Source organism: Pteropus vampyrus, unplaced genomic scaffold (genome assembly GCF_000151845.1).
Source record: "Pteropus vampyrus isolate Shadow unplaced genomic scaffold, Pvam_2.0 Scaffold208, whole genome shotgun sequence".
Taxonomy (NCBI): domain Eukaryota; kingdom Metazoa; phylum Chordata; class Mammalia; order Chiroptera; family Pteropodidae; genus Pteropus; species Pteropus vampyrus.
The window spans coordinates 968,382-982,686 of record NW_011888989.1 but is presented as its reverse complement, the minus strand read 5'-3'; the positions used below and the strand labels follow the sequence as shown (position 1 = coordinate 982,686).

The following is a 14,305-nucleotide window of genomic DNA, read 5'->3' as shown; positions in this document are numbered from 1 at the left end:
CATGTATGTGAAATCATGTAGTATTTATCTTTCTCTATCTGACTTACTTCATTCAGCACAATACCCTCTAGATCCATCTAGGCAATATCTTTTTCCATCCCTTTCCTTCAAGTCTGTGTGCCTTTTAATTTGGAGTAAGTCTCTTGTAGGCAGCGTATGTACGGGTCTTGTTTTCTTATTAATTCGGCTTCTCTATCTTTTGGTTGGAGCACTTAATTCTTTTTCATTTGAGGTAATTGTAGATAGGAATGCAGTTATTACCTTTTTTTATTCCTGTTTTTGACACATGTTTTTTTCTTCTTAAAGAAGTCCCTCCAACATTTCCTGTAATACTGGCTTGGTATTGATAAATTCCTTTAGTTTTTTTTTTTTTGTCTGGGAAGTTCTTCATCTGTCCTTTGACTCTCAATGATAGCTTTGCTGGATAAAATATTCTTGATCATAGACCCTGGGTTTTCATTACTTTGAACATTCTATGTCATGCCCTTCTGTCCTGCATGGTTTCTTTTGAGAAATCAGTTGCCAGTCTTATGAGAGCTCCCTTATAGGTAACTAAATGCTTTTCTTTTGCTGCTTTTAAGATTTTCTCTTTTATTTAACCTTTGGCATCTTAATTATAATGTGTCTTGGTGTGGGCCTTGTTGGGCTCATCTTTTTTGGGACTCTCAGAGTTCCCTGGGGTTGTATATCTATTTCTTTCACCAGATTAAGGAAGTTTTCCAACATTATTTCTTCAAATAGGTTTTCAACTTCTTGTTCTCCCTCTGTCACAGATGATTTTACATTTAACTTTGTCCCATAGGCTCCCTAAATTATTATTGTAGTCTTGATTTCTTTTTTCTTGCCATTCTGATTGAGTGTCCTGGCTTCCTCTATATCAGTGGTGCGATCCTCTTCTTTATCCACTCTGTTGATTCCCTCTAATATACTCTTCATCTCAAATAATGTTTTCTTCATTTCTGACTGGTTTCTTTTTATAATTTCCATTTCCATTTTTATGTTTTTATCTCTTTGTTAAAGTTCTCATTGAGTTTATTTACACTTTCCCTAAGTTCATTGAGCATCTTTATAACCAGTGTTTTGAACTCTGCATCCGTTAGATTGACTCCATTTTTCTTGTATCTGTGTTCTGTTCTTTCATATCGTTTCTGCTTCTTTGTCTTCTCATTTTAGCTGCCTTTCTGTGTCTATGTACAAAACTCCTCAGTCTCTCAGTCTCATTAGTGTGGCTTTGTGTAGTAGGTGTCCAGTGACACAGTCCTGAGAGGGGTTCAGCTACAGGCCAAGTTTAGCCTCAGCCTGTGCCTTTCTGTGGTTACCTGTTAAGATTCAGCAAGCAATCTTCAGATGTTGTGCTTATAGTTGCTTCAAGAAGCCATGCCAGAAACTAAGTCAGCTGCTACCAGTGTGAGTCTTGGAGCTACTTAAGTAAGGAGCACAGGACTCGCCGAGGACAAAACTGGATGTTCTTGGGTAGGGCATGAGCTGGGGTGAGCTGGGGCAGGTGAAGTTTCAGGGAATCCTCTGGGCAGAGCGACCTCTGTTATCTAGTTTGATGACGTCTCAGCTGTGGCGACACTACTTCTGCACACTGGGAGCAGGGAGAGCTCAACTGGGAAACAATGGATACTGCCAGCACTTCTGCCTGATAGAGAGCCTTGCCTCTGGCCCTCATTCGGACAACTCAGTGTTCCCCTGTAAGTCTCTGTTGCCCCTGCAAGCAGCCGACCAGGCCCTGGTACTCAGAGCCAGCAAGTCTGTCACTGTGAAAGGCTAGTCACAGACACAGCCCCTTTAAGAGGAATGTCTACAGCTGCCATAGCCTCTGTACCACTCAGCAGCATCTCATCTTCACCCCTCCTACCTCCTCCCATTGCAGGGTGATTTTTTATTTCTCTCCCTAGCTGTAGTGCTTCTTTTCATCTAGACACTAGGCAACTCTGCTTGCTGTTTGCTCCGTGTGTTGGCAAGGAGAGGGTGAATAAAGCCTCTATCATCTACACAATTTTTGCCTCATTTAAAAATTTTAAAGAGCTCTGTTCATTAATAAGAAGGCTCATTATCTTAAATATATCAATTATCTCAAAACTAATCTATAAATTCAATACAATTCCAAACAAAATCCCATGTAATTTTTCCATGAAATTTGACAAGATGATTCTAAAATGCATAATAAAGAACAAATGGACAACACATTTCTAAAAGTACAAATATGATGTAAAAGTAAAGAAAAGATCCAGAAGAATAGATACAAAACTGATAACAGTTGTTACCTCTGAGGAGAAAGGAGAATAAGTTTAAAGAGGATAAGGGCAACAGAGATAAAGAACTTCTATTTCTCATCTGTATAATTATTGATTACATTTTTTAAATAATGAGAACACATTTACATATTACGTGAGTAATATATAAAATCAAGGGTGATGAAAAATGCTTGTGTGATTTATAAAGTAATCAGCAAGAAGCCCAAACGTAAAGAGGAAAAATGATTACATATTCCCTTTTTGCAAATGGCCTTACAGCAAAATGTTATGTGGCTGTGGTCTGAAAATTTGTTAAAGTAGAAGCTGCAAAAAGATTGTCTTTTTTTTTTTTTTAAATCATTATTACAGACGGCCAAAAGATAGCTATATAGACCAAAGAAGAGTGAGAGAGCTTGACTCAGATGAGTTTATAAACCACATGCACAACTCCATGAATTAGAGTTTCACAGAGAGTGAATGTCCAGGATCAGGAAAGAATCTATGTCCAGCATGGAGCCCCTACAGAGCCCTAAGCTGTAATGCAGGAATCACTACTTTGCTGAGTCATCAATCTAGCCAGGTAATGATGGCAGAAAAAAAAAGAGAAAGGTAAAAATACTCACTTGGGAGCTTTACTTTGCAAACAACATTGTAAGTATAAGGTGTATACTCTCTGGGCTTTGGGGGTTTTGCCATTTTCATTGTTCTTAAGTCCTTGGACAACAGAAGAGTATTAAAAAAGTTTTCTTTTGTTGAGTGAAGCCAATATCTTAGAAAAATGGAAACTCTTTCATCTTTTCATTGGTCTTAGAAATTCATACACACACGCACACACATAATTAGCCATACTGCGGGAGTGTAGGAGGGGTGCATTCTTCTCTCTCCTGTGTTCAGTAAGTGCACCTACTCTGTTGATTAATCAGACATAAGTATTCTGATCTAATCAGTTCTCTGAGATTCTGAACAAACATTCAAATTTCCCTAGTTATGTTTTTCCCTCCTCCTGCTAAGGTGACCTATTTGAGAAGTGAAAGAATGAAGCTAAAACATTATTCCTTTGGCTATCAAGGTCCCAATGACCCTTGAAAAGAAAATGTGTGGCAGGGAAGGCTGGGGAAGCCCTATCATCCATAAGGACTAGCTTGCCCTGACAGACTGTAAAATCTCAGGAAGGAATCTTATAAATAAGATCTTAATAAGCTAATGATAAAAATCACAAATATTCACTTTCCCCCTGCCAAATGTTCTCTGGCTATGCTTTCTTTTTAAGGGGTTGAAAGCTTCCTGCCACCTTCCCAGTATTCCTCTATAAAATAATTTTTTTTAAGCAGGAGGTGGGGGAGGGGAGAAAGATGTTGGCTTTAGTTTGTTGTTTCGTATGGAAGCTTTGCCAATGATGATGTTGAATTCACATTCACATATAGATTCCCGTGCCCCATAATGCACTGGCCCCTCCTGACAGCTTGCATCTCTTGAGCTTGAGCCAGGTTTTCATGTCCAATGACTGCAAAACCACCAGATCTTCGCTTGCTTTGCAAACTCCCTGAACACCGTAAATCACTCCCTCTGTCAAGGGGAGCTTGTTTATCCGATTAGCAAAACCAACTGAGTACTGCCTCTGGGCACATCAATGTGCCAGATGCCTTGGTTGGCAATTACTGCCTGAGGACAAAGTCTGAAGGCACTGCCAGGATAAGGACATCATAAAACCTCTAGGAGTTGGAAGATTATAATGGAGGAAATGACTTAACTGACTTCATCAAACTGTTTAAAAATCATTCTAGGAGCTGTCCTGTTTTTCTGATTTGCATGGACATGTTTATATGCTCAGGACCTGGCTGACAGCCCCCCAAATTTTATTTATCTCTTGTCATATTTCACCTCATTCATTATACTTTACAAGTAGATATAGGGTAGGTATATCAGAGGTTTTGAAGGATGCCGAGATGGCTACCCCTCTTCAATACTCTGCATTGCCCCATACCTTCCAATTAATTCACCCATCCATCCATCCATCCATCCATCCATCCATCCATCCATCCATCCATTTCCATCTATATATCCATCCATTTAATAAATGTTTGTCTAGGTCCTGTGGGTGATAGAAATGAAGCAATTGTAAGTATTGCCTTTAATGGAATTTACAGGTTGAAGTGGGAATAGGATGTTCATTAATAGTGCCAGGCACATTGCAAATACTATGCAAACACAGCAATATAAACAATTAAAATAAAATCCAGGGAAAGTCAAGAGTGCCATAAGAGAAATACAAAATTCTACAGGACAGATGTTTAGAGAAGGAGGATGACTTCTGATGTGAAATTTGAGGGAAGATTGTTTTCACATGTGGTGATTTGCAATGGGTGATCGGAAGACATTCCTGGATGAGGGAAAAGTGGGAGCAAAGACACAAAAGTAGAAAAACATGGTGCATGTGAAGAAGAGAGAGTTTTATTTTGCTGGGTCATGGGGCATGGAAGAGAAACAGCAAGAGAAACTTGGAAAGTTATGTAGATTTTCAAAGTCCCTAAATATCAAGTTCAGGTGGTTTGAGCTGAAGGCAATGGGAAGCCATCGAAAGTTCATATATTACTATTTACTTAAAAAAATAAAGTATAATTCTATACAGAAAATGCACAGATCTTCATCATTCAGGTCAATGAGTTGTGACAAAAGTCTGCAGCCATGTAACAAATGATCCAATCAAGACATAGAATATTTCCATCACCCAAGAAAAGTCACTTTCATCTCATTCAAGTCTATTTCCACCCCTGCCCCATCCTCCAGTGTCAACCAGTGTTCTGAATTCCATTCCCATAGATTAGCTTTGTCTGCTTTGGACTTCATAAAAATGCAGTCAAACGATAGGTACTCTTTTGTGCGTGGTTTCTTTCACTCAATATAATGTTTCTGAGATTCATCTATCTTTTGAAATGTTTTTCTGCAGGAAAAATAATATGATCATAACTATACTTTGTATAATTAATCTGTCCCTACTATATGGAAGCTGCTGAAAATGGAAAAATAATTTCAACAGCACATTTGAGAAGAGTGGGATCTATAGAAATGTACAAAGGGATTGGATTCAAATGATATTGGGGTAGGTGGAGGGCTACAGAACTTGTCAATTAACTGGAGAAAGAGATGGGGAGCTAAAGATCACTATAAACATATTCTCCCCAGTTAAAATCTCTACAAGGTCCATGTTTAATCAGTTGATACTTCCAACAGGATTAATTAACAGCTAGCTGATTGGTCCTCAAAAAGGGGCCCAGGAAAGTGATTAGGGAAGAAAGGGCAAGAGCAAATAAACATTAAAACTATATTGAAGGGTAGAATGGAAGAAAATAATTAAAAGATAAAATTCACTTAAAAACAAAGATAAAATTCAAAGATTAAAACATTTCTAAAGCTAAAACTCACATGGAAATGCAAGACCCAGAATAGCCATCACAATCCTTAAAAAAGCAGAACAAAGGTAAAGGATTCACATGTTCTGATTTCAAAACTTACTTCTAAAAGCAATAATCAAGACAGTGTAAAACTGACATGAAGACAGACATACTGATCAATGAAACAGAATTGAGAGTCCAGGAATAAACCTTTATTTTATAGTCAATTGACTTTCGATAAAGGTGGCAGAACAATTCTATAGAAAAAGAATGGTCTTTTTAACAAATAGTGCTGGAGTAAGTGGATATATGCATTGCAAAAGAATGAAGTTGGACCCTTACTTTAAATCATATACAAAAATTAACTTAAAATGGAAAACAGACCCAAATGTAAGAGCTAAAACTATAAAACTATTAGAATAAAATAAGGGTTAAGAAATAGTTTCTTAAATATGATACCAAAAACTCTAGTAACAAAAGAAAAAATAGAAAAATTGGAGTTTATCGAAAGTAAAAATGTTTTGTGCTTCAAAAAACATGATCAAAAAAAGTTAAAATAGTATTCAAAGAATATGAAAAAAATATTTGTAAATCATACATCTGAAAAGAGTCCTATATCTAGAATATATAAATAACTCTTATACTCAACAATAAAAAAAAAGCCCAATTTTAAAATGGGCAAAAGATCTGACCAGACACCTCACCAAAGAAGATATACAGATGGAAAGTAGGCATATGAAAAGATGCTCAACATTATTTATATTAGAGAACTGCAAAATACAATTATAATGAGATTTCAGATACATCCATTAGAATGGCTAAAATCCAAAAAGTTGACAATATCAAATGCTGATGAAGATGCAGAGCAACAGAGACTCTCATTCATTCCTAATGAGAATGAAAAATGGTACAGCCACTTTGGAAGACAGTTTGGCAGGCTTTTACAAAGCTAAACATAGTCTTACTGATTGATTCAGCAATATACTCCTAGGTACGATTTTATCCATTCGAGTTGAAAACTTATGTCAACATAAAAACCTGTATGCAAATGTTTATATCAGCTTTACTTATAATCACCAAAAACTGGAAGTAACTAAGATGTTCTTCAAGATGAATAGATAAGCAAATTCCATACAATGGAATATTATTCAGTGACCAAAAAAAAACAACTGTTAAGCCATGAAAAGATATGGATAAGTCTTAAATGCATATTGGTAAGTGAAAGAAGCCAGTTTGAAGAGGCTACATACATTGCAATTACATGACATTCTTTACAGGCAAAATTAGAGAGACAAAAAGATCAGTGGATGGCAGGGGTTTATTTAGTAAGAAAGGAGAAAAGGTTGAATAAGTCTAGCACGTGAAAGTTTTAGGATAGTAAAGCTATTCTGTATGATGCTGTACTTATAATTGGATGCATGACATTATGCATTTGTCAAAACCCAGTGAACTTTACAAAGAGTGAACTTTAATGTACGAAAATTTTAAAAAATCATTTAGAAAGTCAGGGGAATCCTAGAATGAAATGTAGAATATGACAAAACAATCTATTACAAATGCATGAAATAACCTCACTGAAAATGGAGGAAAAAAAGGGTACCAACCTAAAACAGCTTATTACGTGTCTATATACTTCCTTGCTGTGTCAGCTGAGAAAGCCTAGAAGCAATGACACCCTAGTGGAAATGAACACACCTAGTAACCAGACCTTGGTTTCATATGCCATTTTCTAATAAATTGAATCAGGGCTCCTTGAAAAATAGCTGATATTAGGACTGGGGCAGGAAATATATAAGATGGGCCTGGAAGACCTAGTGGTGCCAGAAAGTAAGGAAGTGCTTTAAAAAACCTACCATGATAGATATGTATCAAAGGGACACAGAAACCAACTGAAAGAGTTCCCAGTAGCCCAAACGGGAACAATTTGAGGAGTAAGAAAAATAAAGTAGTATTGGATTACAACCCAAAGTACAAAATAAATATCCATGAGTGCATATCAATATAAATAACTGAATAAATTTAAAAATAGAAAGAGGCCAATCTCTTGCACAGAAGAATTCCAAATAATTTATGCAGATACTCCCGCCTCAAGCAGGTGGAGCCCAACTCCCTATTTTTTAAACATGAGCTGCTCATAGTGACTCCCTTCCAAAGGGCAGAGTATGGAAAGGGTAGGGTAGGAGTCACTTTATACTGGGGAAACCTGACAAACACGATCTCAGTCAGGTGATCGAGGTCAATATTAATAGTAATAAGTCACGCTGATAGTATGTACCCTTGATACGACGTTATGAAAATGGTATTCGGCACTGTGGTATTCTTCCCCAAAAAACCGTAAGTCCAATTTAATCATAAGAAAAATATTCAACAAATCTCAGTAGAATAATATTTAATATAATTTCTGACTATTAGTCTTAAAATTTTCAAAGTCATCAAAAACAAGAAAAGTCTAAGAAACCACTACAGTCAAGAGGAGCATAAAGAGATATGACAACTAAATGCCGTGTGGTATTCTAGATGTTATTCTGGAACAGAAAAGTAGCATTAGGTAAAAATCCAAGGAAATCTAAATAAGCATAAAGTTACTAAGAATGTATCTATATGGTTCACTAATTGTAACATATGTGCAACACTAATGTGAGATGTTAATAATAGGGAAAACTGAGTGTGGTGTTTAAGGGAATTCTCTGCACTATCTTAGCAATTCTTCTGTAAATCTGTTAGAATAAATACTTTTTTTAATGGGCAAAGGATTTGAATAGACATTTAGTCACACAAATGGCAACAAACACATGAAAAGATGTTCAACACCATTAGTCATTAGGGAAATGTAAATTAAAACCACAATGAGATACAACTTCACATCTAATTAGGATGGCTGTAATAAAAAAGACAATAACGAGTGCTGATGAGGATGTGAAGAAATTAGAACCCTCATATATTGCTGGTGAGACTGTAAAATGATGAAGCCACTTTGATAAATAGTTTAGCTGTTTCTAAAAAACGTTAAACATAAAAAAACCATGTGACCCAGCAATTCTACTCCTACATATAGAACCAAGAGAACTGAACATGTATGTCCACACAAAAACCTATCCACAAATGTTCAGAGGAGCATTATTCATCATAGCTAACATGTGAAATCAACCCAAATATCTGTTAACTGATGAATGAACAAAATGTGATAATCTACACAATTGCGTATTATTTAGTCACATAGCTGATACATGTTACAACATGAATGAACCTTGAAAACATTATGCTAAGTGAAAGAAGCCAGTTGCCCTAGCTCACCCTGAGCAAAGAGCAGTAATTATATACGTAGGTGCTTGTGGTGCTGCCGAGTGTAATCTATGAAGAGACCCACACACAGTGCCCTGGTGGCTGCCTGATACATTTAATATATTTACTAGCATTTGATATATCTTATTTTACTTAATCCTCACAATCAAGCCAAGAGGTGGGTGTTATTATCTTCATTTTAAAGATTTAAGGATTTTCTGTGTTGGATTTAAAACGAGGCTGACCCATTCCAAGGCCAGCTCCGAACCATCACATTTCCTTATATCTCAGCCTCTCAAATGTTAAGTTTCTCATCAGTGTCCTACTTACTTCATAGAATTGTCTTTAAGATCAAATAAGATAACATAAAACTGGTTTGTAGCATATGAATTATTAATTTATTCTTCTTTCCTTTTTGTATTTAGACAAATACATATTCAGAATGAAAATCAAATAGTTACATCATACGAACAACATATCCTTCTCGGTTACAGATACAAAAAGCCTGGATACTGAAGCTGTGAATTAAAGAGTGCCAGTACAAAAATTAAAATTGCTTCAAATTTAAATATCTTATTTTCCCAGTTCAGAGGTGATTTAATTTTCTTTGTGAAAGCATACTTTCTTTGGTTATTTGTGGGGCTTTTGCAGGGTGGGAGGACTAAATCATGCTTTTCATTGTTGGATATTTAAGTAATATATAAAAGTTTTATGCATAATACATATCAGATTCATGATTTTGTCTCATTCTCTGGTTACTAAAAGAATAGAGGTGTATTTTAGACAATTACATATAAATTTTATAACACTGTCATTAAGTCACTAATGCAAATGGCTTATGAAATTACAGATTCTGAATATTAGCTTATTTGTAAAAGTTATATATGAATATATGTTTCCTAAACGAGGTTTGCCAGTGTAATGCAGAGATGAAAGACAAGCTCCATAGTCAGAGAACCTGAATTTACATCTTAGCTCTATTTTATTTATTTTTATGGCTGAGTAATATTTTATTGTACATATGTATGACATCTTTATCTATTCATCTATCTATAGACATTTATGTTGCTTCCATATCTTGGCTATTGTAAATAATGCTGCAATGAACAAAGGGGTGCATATATCTTTTAAAATTAGTGTTTTGGATTTCTTCTGATAAATACCCAGAAGTGGAATTGCTAGGTCACATGTTAGTTCTATTTTTAATGTTTTAAAGCAACCTCCACACTGTTTTTGTTTTTTTTTTGAGTAACATCCATACTGTTTTCAATAGCAGCTGCACCAATTTACAATCCCATCAACAGTACACAAGTGTTCCCTTTTTCCACATCCTTGCCAACGCTTGTTTATTGATTTATTGATGATAGCCATTCTGACAGGTGTGAGATGACTTCACATTGTGGTTTTAATTTGCCTTTCTCTGATGATTAGTGATGTTGAACATCTTTTCATATGTCTCTTGGCCAACTGTATGACCTCTCTGAGGAAATATCTATTCGGGTTCTGTGCCCATTTTTTTTTTAACGCCTACAGCACCTGGTATTCCTAGGTGGTCTCCCATCCAAGTACTAAGCAGGCCCTACCCTGCTTAGCTTCTGAGATCAGATGGGATCAGGCATGTTCAGGGTGGCTCTCTGCCCATTTTTTAATTGAATTGTTTGTTCTTTTAGTACTAAGTTGTATGAGTTCCTTATATACTGAATATAAACTCCTTATTGGATATGAAATCAACCTAGTGTCCAAAAGACAAATGGATAAAGAAGATGTGGTGCATATATACAATGAAATATTACTCAGCCACAAAAAAGAATGAAACCTTGCCATTTGTGACAACATTGATAAACCTAGGGGGTATTGTGCTAAAAGAAATAAGTCAAATAGGGAAAGATAAATACCATATGATTTCACTTATATATGAAATAAAAAAAATAAACAACAAACAAAACAGAAACAGACCCACAGATACAGAGAACCAACTGATGGTTGCCAGATAAGAGGAAGGTCGGGGGAATGGGTGAAAAGGTGAAGGAATAAAGACGTACAAATTTCCAGACATAAAAATAGTCATGGGGATGTAAAGTACAGAATAGGGACTATAGTCAATAATATTGTAATCACTGTGTATGATCTCAGATGGGTACTAGACTTACTGAAGTGATCACTTCGTAAGTTATGTAAATGTCTAATCACTATGTTGTATACCTGAAACTAATATAATATTGTATGACAATGTAATTGAAAAATTAAAATGAAAAATTTTAAATAAATACATAAATAAATAAATCTGAGCTCTGCCTCCTTGGTTAAGTTACTTAACCTCTCCAAGTTTTAGTTTCCTAAAACTAAATAGCTAGATTTAACTAAACAGTTATACAGCTGAAATCAAACCCAGATCTGACTCCAACTCATTGGATTATACCATACTATGTCATAATGATCCTTTATTGTCTTAGCAAAAAGCCTGGGAGATCATTAAGTAAACCTTGGTCAAAAGGCTAAAGACTTTACTATCCTAGACCAAAATGCATTATCTTCCATATTATTTTTGTACCCTGGGACAACTGTTAATAAGAAGGAACTTTTGAAATGATTTTGGGTAGGGATGTCATACATTTAATCCCAAATGTTAAAATAACATTTACTCAATTCTGTAGCAGTAAGCTCCTTTAACTAGAATGAGAAATAGGAAAGTGAAAGTGGCTTTCTCAGCCAACAATGGGCATGGAAATCACACAGATTGTAACAGTGGAAATGCCCATAAAGGAGATGCCTACTTGACTCCAATCAAATATTTTGACCACTATACCTATAACACAATTGCCTGGAAATACTATCCTGCTAAAACTCTAGGTTCGTCTTTTATGTGTTAACATAAAATTTAATAATTGTACTAGATAGAAATTATAATCATAGCATTTCATTTTGAATTTATACCTGACTTAAGCTTGAGGAAGGTATTTGACTTATTGTATGACATCTTACAAAACATTTGAGTTTTTAAGACTGATTAATTCCAAAATTAAAAACTGAGATTCTTTCTTAGAGCTCCTACAATACCCACTAAGATTTTTAAAAAGTGAATCCATTGTTTGCTCGAAAATATAATTATCCACACTTGAACTCTATAGGAGTTTTGAGAAGCTATTTCATAAGCAGAGTTAAGCTAGACTTTGGGAGTTTGCTGGAATTTTTCGTATTTAATGTTTTTACAAAACATGATCCTGTCTCTAAATTCAGTTTTCTTTTTTTATATATCTAAAGGAGATTCTCAAGAAAGAACCATGTGAAAGATCATATTTTATAAGTGAAAATATTTTGAGGAGTAAAAACACAGTATTATATGAATGCAAGTGTCATATAAAATCCATTTATCCAAAATAGTTGGGAAACATGAATATCCAGTTAAATCAAGTATTTTCTTCTCTAAAAATTACCATATAAACCACACATTATAATTGTTAAGCAATTACATTAAAAAAATACCCAAGCACTAACATACTGTACAGTTTTTATTTTTTCATGCTTGAGAAGTAGTTCAGTTCTTATTGTGCCTCAGAACCCTCATTAGGCCTTTTAATCATCACTATATACAGTTTGATGAAAACGCACTCATTATGTGAGCTTTGAGGTTGACTCTCTTCCATATAGAGAGGGCTTAACAGAATTGTTATTTATATCATGCTCCTCACCAGGTTTTTTGATGTTCTGCCTAGATCCCACTGTGGTATATTTAGCACAGCTCCTCCTACAGCAGCCTAGGTCGTGTGAAATCACACTTTTGCACCCCCCTCACTATTGCTTAATACATAAACTAAACCCTGAAATATGGTTTCTGAAAGATTAATTTCTACTTACAGAAATATGAGGAAACATTTTTTAAAGTGATTTGACTTACCAAACGAAGTTTATTAAAGCTTGTCAAAAGCATCTGACTTGCTAAGTGCACACACATTCACATACACACACACACTCAATATTTCTGAAATAAAGTTAAAAATAGTCTCCATTGAAAAAGATGAATAGCATGTATTTTAAATGTCTCCCCTTCCGCCTCCCCCAGCAGATCACTCTTGGTTTGTAACAACAGCCCAGTAAATGTGACCAGACATATATTTCACTCAGATGTTGCTATGGAACCCTTTCCTAACTGAAAATTAAATTTCTCCATCTGTTTGCATGACTTTGTATTCACTGCAGTGCTGAGAGCCAGCTGATCTAACAAATGGGCCACTGAACAGATTCCTCAAACAGAAACAAAACAAGCAGTAAGTAGAACAAACCATAAGAAACCATATAATTCTGAAAGATTCATTCCCCAAAGGCACACTGGTGCTGATAAAACTAGTGGAACTTTAGGGGTACATTCTCATACAGGCAACCTGTAATATAAATCTCTCGACAGTACAGTGAAGATGACCTGTTTAGGAAAGGCTATAAATCTAAATAATGAATTGTCTTGTGATCAACTGAAAAAGGGGTATTTAACAGGCAACTTGTTCCTGATTTCGGCTGCATTTTAAAAGTATGAAAAAGATGATAAACCATATTAAAAATACCAAAGGTATTCCATATATTTGCTCCGTTTATGAAGCCAAATTAAAGATTCTTCAATAAAACAGAATATGATATAGACAATATAATTTACTTTTAATTGTTTAACTTATCACATATTTATAATGTAATTCATGTTAACAAGTTTCAGAATTTTCAAAGGCTATAAGCCTATTCCAATTACTTCCAATTATCTGAGTAATTTTATACTCACAGTATTATAATTACTAGACTACTGATCCGCCCACAGACATATAAATTTTATGACATCAATTTATAATTCTTGATTATTTATATTAGTAAATTTATATATCAAAATATTACATAGAATCAATTATTGATGTTTTCTTGAAATTGTAAAAGTATTTTTTAAAGTATTGTCTTCTGAAAAGTCTTTGAAAGCATTTTCCTTCAAAAAATTAATAAAATTTTAAATTGACTTAATGAAATTCTGTCCCTAAAGAAATATCAAGAGATGATATTAGCTCATTATGTTTCTCTTCTTCAAATAGTTTTTGTTCTCAAATAGTTTCTTAGTTATTTGTTCATACCATTCTTGTAGGATTTGTTTTCTTTCCTGAATTTTGGGTAATTTTACTTATGGACAAGTTTTTCTTCCCTTAGTGGACTAAGAAGTCCTGAGAGCAAAACATTATTGTGCCTTACCTATATGTTTGTTAAAATGAATTATCCTTCATTGAATTTTCCACATCAATTAACTTATTTTATCATAAAATAGTTGTTTGCTAATTAGCCTTAACATATAGACTCAAACTAAATTCTCCCTTTGAAACCATAATGCTTCAGGTTTTTAAGAAACCAAAAATTTTGTATAGG

At 34.8% G+C, this 14,305-nt stretch overlaps 1 protein-coding gene and 1 pseudogene across 14 annotated transcripts in view; both read right to left on the bottom strand.

The window, feature by feature from the left end:
- NRCAM (neuronal cell adhesion molecule) overlaps window positions 1-14,305 on the bottom strand; it is a 262,800-nt gene that overhangs the window by 169,882 nt on the left and 78,613 nt on the right. The gene's annotated exons all lie outside the window — the stretch shown is intronic.
- LOC111747054 lies at window positions 10,442-10,555 on the bottom strand (annotated as a pseudogene).